Source organism: Telmatherina bonti (assembly GCF_933228915.1).
Source record: "Telmatherina bonti genome assembly, chromosome: 24".
In the NCBI taxonomy this organism is placed as follows: domain Eukaryota; kingdom Metazoa; phylum Chordata; class Actinopteri; order Atheriniformes; family Telmatherinidae; genus Telmatherina; species Telmatherina bonti.
In genome coordinates, this window is record NC_136633.1 from 29,009,153 (window position 1) to 29,016,566 (window position 7,414).

A 7,414-nucleotide genomic window follows, 5' to 3' on the forward strand; every position below is an offset into this window, starting at 1 on the left:
CTATGAATATGTAAGATGATACTAAAATCTAATTTTGTAAAGATATGTATAAATATACTACTATGTCATATTGTACTTTTACATATTTCACTAATGTATGTAATTGTACTCATATGTGTTGTTGTACAAATATGCATTGTATAACTAATATTTGTTGTACTATTAATATGTAAGATGATCCTAAAATCTATTTTTGTAAAGATATGTATAAATATGCTAATATGTCATATTGTACTTTTACATATCATTTCACCTATGTATGTAATTGTACTAATATGTGTTGTTGTACTAATATGCATAGTAGAACTAATATGTGTTGTACTATGAATATGTCAGATGATACTAAAATCTAATTTTGTACTGATAAGTATAAATATGCTAATATGTGATATTGTACTTTTACATATCATTTCACTAATATAAATCATCGTACCAATATGTATTATTGTACTAATATGTATAATTTTTCTACTATGTAAGGTTGTACTAATATGTATCATGATTCTAAATATGCTAATATGTCAGATTGTACTTTTACATATCATTTCACTAATGTATGGAATTGTACTAATATGTGTTGTTGTACTAATAATTATAATAGTTATAATAATTGTATAATATAGTTATAATAGTAATAGTAATAGTAATAATAATTGACTACTATATATCATGATTCTATGTATCATTATGCTAATACATGATTGAACTAACGTAAAATTACACTTATATGTAACATGGTACTATTACGTGTCATTTCACTAATATGCATAATTGTATTAACATGTATTGCTGCACTAATATACTTAATTAAGTGTAAATTACTTGAATACTCAAATGTAATACTGTACTGATGTGTATAAATATGCTAATATGTAATATTGTAATAACATGTATTATTATATGTAATATTGTACTGACATGTACAATTAAGCTAGTATGTAATATTATACTGAGATGTATGATTATGACTCTGTAAAATTGTACTAATATGTAATATTGTCCTAAAATGTATAATTATACGAATACGTAAAACTGTCCTCTTTCATACCATTTGACTAATTTGTATAAGTGTACAAATATGTAATGTACTAATATGTTTAATTATCCTAAAATGTAATTTTGTACTGATATAATTTTATTCATATGTCACATTGTACTAGCATGTATGACAATAATATGTAATGTTGTACTAATATTTAATATTGCATAATATGTATAATAATGCAAATATGTAATATTGTACAAACATGTTTAATTGTATTCGTGTATTATTTTACTAACATGTATAACTACATTTATGTGTAATATTTTACTAACATATAATCATGCTAATATGTATTATTGCACTGATATGTATAATTATAACCTCCCGTGGGCTCACCATCTGCGGGAGGAGCCGTAGGGGTCGGGTGCAGTGTGAGCTGGGCGGCAGCAAGGGGCGGGGACCCTGGCGGTCCGATCCCCGGCTTCAGAAGCTGGCTCTAGGGACGTGGAATGTCACCTCTCTGGTGGGGAAGGAGCCTGAGCTTGTGCGCGAGGTTGAGCGGTTCCGACTAGATATAGTTGGACTCACCTCGACGCATGGCTTGGGCTCTGGAACCAGTACCCTCGAGAGGGGCTGGACCTTCTTCCACTCTGGAGTTGCTCATGGTGAGAGGCGCCGAGCAGGTGTGGGCATTCTCATCAGCCCCCAGCTTGGTGCCTGCACGTTGGGGTTTACCCCGGTGGATGAAAGGGTAGTTTCCCTCCGCCTCCGGGTGGGGGGACGGGTCCTGACTGTTGTCTGTGCTTATGCACCGAACAGCAGTTCAGAGTACCCACCCTTTCTGGGGTCCTTGGAGGGAGTGCTGGAGGGTGCTCCTTCTGGGGACTCCATTGTTCTGCTGGGGGACTTCAATGCTCATGTGGGCAATGACAGTGAGACCTGGAGGGGAGTGATTGGGAGGCATGGTCCCCCCCCCCTCTGAACCCAAATGGTGTTTTGTTATTGGACTTCTGTGCTCGTCATGGATTGTCTATAACGAACACCATGTTCCAGCATAAGAGTGTCCATATGTACACCTGGCATCAGGATTCCCTGGGCCGCAGTTCAATGATCGATTTTGTAGTCGTATCGTCGGACCTGCGGCCACATGCCTTGGACACTCGGGTGAAGAGGGGGGCGGAGCTGTCAACTGATCACCACCTGGTGGTGAGTTGGCTCAGATGGTGGGGCAGGAAGCCGGTCAGAGCTGGCAGGCCCAAACGTGTTGTGAGGGTCTGCTGGGAACGTCTGGCTGAGTCCCCTGTCAGAGCGAGCTTCAACGCCCACCTTCAGCAGAGCTTCAAACATGTCCCGGGTGAGGCGGGGGACATTGAGTCTGAATGGGCTGTGTTCCGTGCCTCTATTGCTGAGGCGGCCAGCCGGAGCTGTGGCTGCAAGGTCGTTGGTGCCTGTCGTGGCGGTAATCCCAGGACTCGTTGGTGGACACCAGCAGTGAGGGATGCCGTCAAGCTGAAGAAGGAGTCCTATCGGGCCTTCTTGGCCTGTGGGACTCTGGAGGCAGCTGATGGGTACCGGTGGGCTAAGCGGCATGCGGCTTCGGCCGTTGCCGAGGCAAAAACTCGGGCATGGGAGGAGTTCGGCGAGGCCATGGAGAAAGACTTCCGGACGGCTTCGAGGAGATTCTGGTCCACCATCCGGCGGCTCGGGGGGGGAAGCGGTGCTCCATCAACACTGTGTACAGTGGAGATGGGGTGCTGCTGACCTCAACTCGGGACGTTGTGGGTCGGTGGAGGGAATACTTCGAAGACCTCCTCAATCCTACCAACACGTCTTCCCATGAGGGAGCAGAGCTGGTGGACTCAGGGGTGGACTCTCCTATCTCTGGGGCTGAAGTCGCTGAGGTGGTCGAAAAGCTCCTTGGCGGCAAGGCCCCGGGGGTGGATGAGATCCGCCCGGAGTTCCTTAAGGCTCTGGATGCTATGGGGCTGTCCTGGCTGACACGCCTCTGCAGCATCGCGTGGACATCGGGGGCAGTACCGCTGGATTGGCAGACTGGGGTGGTGGTCCCCCTTTTTAAGAAGGGGGACCGGAGGGTGTGTTCCAATTACAGGGGAATCACACTCCTCAGCCTCCCTGGTAAGGTCTATTCAGGGGTCCTGGAGAGGAGGGTCCGCCGGATAGTCGAATCCCAGATTGAGGAGGAGCAGTGTGGTTTTCGTCCTGGTCGCGGAACAGTGGACCAGCTCTATACCCTCTCTGGGGTCCTGGGGGGGGCATGGGAGTTTGCCCAACCAGTCTACATGTGCTTTGTGGACCTGGAGAAGGCATTCGACCGTGTCCCCCGGGGGCTCCTGTGGGGGGTACTCCGGGAGTATGGGGTACCGGACCCCCTTGTACGAGCTGTCCGGTCCCTGTACAACAGGTGTCAGAGCTTGGTCCGCATTGCCGGTAGTAAGTCGGATTCGTTTCCGGTGAGGGTTGGACTCCGCCAAGGCTGCCCTTTATCACCGATTCTGTTCATAACTTATATGGACAGAATTTCTAGGCGCAGCCGAGGGGTTGAGGGGATCCGACTTGGTGGCCTCAGGATTGGGTCCCTGCTTTTTGCGGATGACGTGGTCCTGTTGGCTTCATCTGGTCGTGATCTCCAGCTCTCGCTTGAGCCGAGTGTGAAGCGGCTGGGATGAGAATCAGCACCTCCAAATCTGAGACCATGGTCCTCAGCCGGAATAGGGTGGATTGCCCTCTCCGGGTCGGGAGTGAGGTCCTGCCTCAAGTGGAGGAGTTTAAATATCTCGGGGTCTTGTTCACGAGTGAGGGAAGGATGGAGCGTGAGATCGACAGACGGATCGGTGCGGCGTCTGCAGTAATGCGGGCTCTGCGCCGGTCTGTCGTGGTGAAGAAGGAGCTGATCCAGAAGGCGAAGCTCTCAATTTATCAGTCGATCTACGTTCCTACCCTCACCTATGGTCATGAGCTGTGGGTCGTGACCGAAAGAACGAGATCTCGTATACAGGCGGCTGAAATGAGTTTCCTCCGCAGGGTGGCCGGGCTCTCCCTTAGAGATAGGGTGAGGAGCTCGGTCATCCGGGAGGAGATCAGAGTAGAGCCGCTGCTCCTTCGCATCGAGAGGAACCAGTTGAGGTGGCTCGGGCATCTGGTCAGGATGCCTCCTGGACGCCTCCCTGGTGAGGTGTTCCAGGCACGTCCCTCGGGGAGGAGACCCCGGGGAAGACCCAGGACACGCTGGAGGGATTACATCTCTCGGCTGGCCTGGGAACGCCTCGGGATCCCCCCCGCAGAGTTGGCAAATGTGGCTGGGGAGAGGGAAGTCTGGGCTTCCCTGCTTAGGCTGCTGCCCCCGCGACCCGACCCCGGATAAGCGGCAGAAGATGGATGGATGGATGGATGTATAATTATACTAATATATGATATTGTATCATTACACTAATATGTATCATTGTATCAATATGTATTGTACTATGTTTTATGATTCTAAAATGGAACATTGTACTCATGTCTATCTTATTATGCTTATACATAATATTGAACTAACATATATTTTAATATATATTGTGTTAACATGTATACATACATTCATTTGTAATATTGTACGAACATGTATAAATATACGAATATATAATTTTGTACTGATATGTATAATTATACTAATATGTAATATTATCCTGATATGTATTGTTGCACTGATATGTATAATTCTACTAAAATGCAATATTTTACATATATATTATTTTGCTAATGTGTAATATTGTACTAACATGTATAATTATACTAAAACGTAAGATTGTCCTATTACATAACATTTCATTAACTGGTACTGGTATTTGTATGGTATGGGTATTGGTATCTGTATGGTATGGGTATTGGTATTTGTATGGTATGGGTATCTGTATCTTTATCTGTAGGGTTTGGATATCTGTTTCGGTATCTGTATGGTATGGGTATTGGTATCTGTATGGTATGGGTATTGGTATTTGTTATGGTATGGGTATATGCATCTTTATCTGTAGGGTTTGGATATCTGTATCGGTATCTGTATGGTATGGGTATTGGTATTTGTATGGTATGGGTATTGGTATCTGTATGGTATGGGTATTGGTATTTGTATGGTATGGGTATTGGTATTTGTATGGTATGGGTATTGGTATTTGTATGGTATGGGTATTGGTATTTGCATGGTATGGGTATCTGTATCTTTATCTGTAGGGTTTGGATATCTGTATCGGTATCTGTATGGTATGGGTATTGGTATCTGTATGGTATAGGTATTGGTATTTGTATGGTATGGGTATTGGTATTTGTATGGTATGGGTATTGGTATTTGCATGGTATGGGTATCTGTATCTTTATCTGTAGGGTTTGGATATCTGTATCGGTATCTGTATGGTATGGGTATTGGTATCTGTATGGTATAGGTATTGGTATTTGTATGGTATGGGTATTGGTATCTGTATGGTATAGGTATTGGTATTTGTATGGTATGGGTATTGGTATTTGTATGGTATGGGTATCTGTATCTTTATCTGTAGGGTTTGGATATCTGTATTGGTATCTGTATGGTATGGGTATCTGTATCTTTATCCGTAGGGTTTGGATATCTGTATTGGCATCTGTATGGTATGGGTATCTGTGTCTGTATCTGTAAGGCTTGACTATCTATATCTTTATTTATATCTGTAGGTTTTTCGGTGTCTGTATCTTATATGTGTTGTATGGGTATTTATATTGGTATCAGTGTGGTATGGGTATCTGTATAGGTATCTGCATGGTATGGATATCTGTATCTTACTGGTATTCACAATACTGGTCCTGACTTTACTTGGTATCATGTGTTGGCCCTGCTGAACGAGGCTTAATGCTTTCAGCTCCATCTATCAGTGCATGAAGAGCTAAAACAAACCACTGTATACCCAAATTCTATCTACAACTCGTCCAGTAACATGCACATGTGTGCACGTCTTTAACCCTGCAGGAGATAAACCATCTCTGACTGCAGCATGATAACAGAATAAAATGGTAAAAGGTCCATATTGTGATTCTGGTGCATGTAATTGGCAGTTTACAGCGCTTAGTGTACAAACAGAGCAGTTAAACAACTGGATGCAACCATCACTCTTGTTTTTCAGTAAATCCCTGAAGCGAAGAGAATGAGGTCAGAGTTCCACGTTTCCTGCAACAAGCTGCTATTTTACTTCACGTTCTGTCCTGGGTCTGTTAGAGGGACGGCAGCCGAGGGAGAGGAGGAGGAGATGAACCAATGATACAGATTGTATGTGATGATGGAGGTCATACTTCATTAGATTCAGTTTTTGGGTGATGATGGGTGAAAACAGGATAGAAGAGTTCCAGTTTAGATGTTTGGTAAACCTTCCACCTTCTTCCCTCTGTTGTCATATTTATTATCAGCCACCGCATCTACAGACTAACCTGAAGACTTGAGAAAACCTGATTGTTTCAACATGATCACCTAAACGTTCAGCTGTTAATTTTCAATCTGAAGTTGGATGATTTCATGACAGATGCCTTCAGAACATGACATTTAATTCTACAAATACGACAGATCCTTTAAATGGGATTAAACTTGTGTCATCATGGATCATTGTGGATTTACCAGAACGAGCTTCCGTCCTGCAGGTTTTAGATATTTCCTTGCTGTAATACATCAGATCTAAATGGTTCTCCAGAAGCCTTTGTCCAGTTCTACACCAACCTCTTATCTGGATCAGGTGTGATGCAGCAGGGAAACATCTAAAACCTGCAGGACCCTGGACCAAGAGGTCAGAGTGGCTGATCCCTGCAGAACATCTAGAGGCTGGATTGTAGACCTCCTGGACGGATAGAAACGCTGGAAAACCTCCGTAGACCATCTGGAGGGTGACATGACCATCATAGTTCCACACTGCTGGTCCTGATGGGGGAGGAGGTGGACCTGGGGGGGGGTCTGATGGGGTGATCCAGTAACAGGGAGATGGGGAAGCATGTGGGAAGTATGACGGTGTGTGCACCTACTTGCCCAGCGGGCAGCAGGTTTGTGGTGGGGTGATGGCCGGAGGAGCCAGAACTCCTCGAGCTGCTCAGACTGGAACACCACGCTGGCAGGAAACAGAGCAGATAAAAACATTTTATTCCCACATATAAAACCAGATCAGATCGAACCCATAAACCCTTTAAACCAGGTGTGTCCAACATACGGCCTGGGGCCCAAAAAACAGCCCAGCAGAGGCCCAACCTGGTCTGCAGTCCCACCTGCCAGAGCTCTTCTCCTCTCTTACAGGGGAAAACATGGCTCTGTAGACCAGCGTCTCCGGGGGGGCACCGAGACCCAGCTGGCCCCCTTCAGCTGGTCTCCTTCCAGCCTCACGTCAAGCATCAGAAGCTCATCTCCGGGGTTACTGACAGGTATCTCTA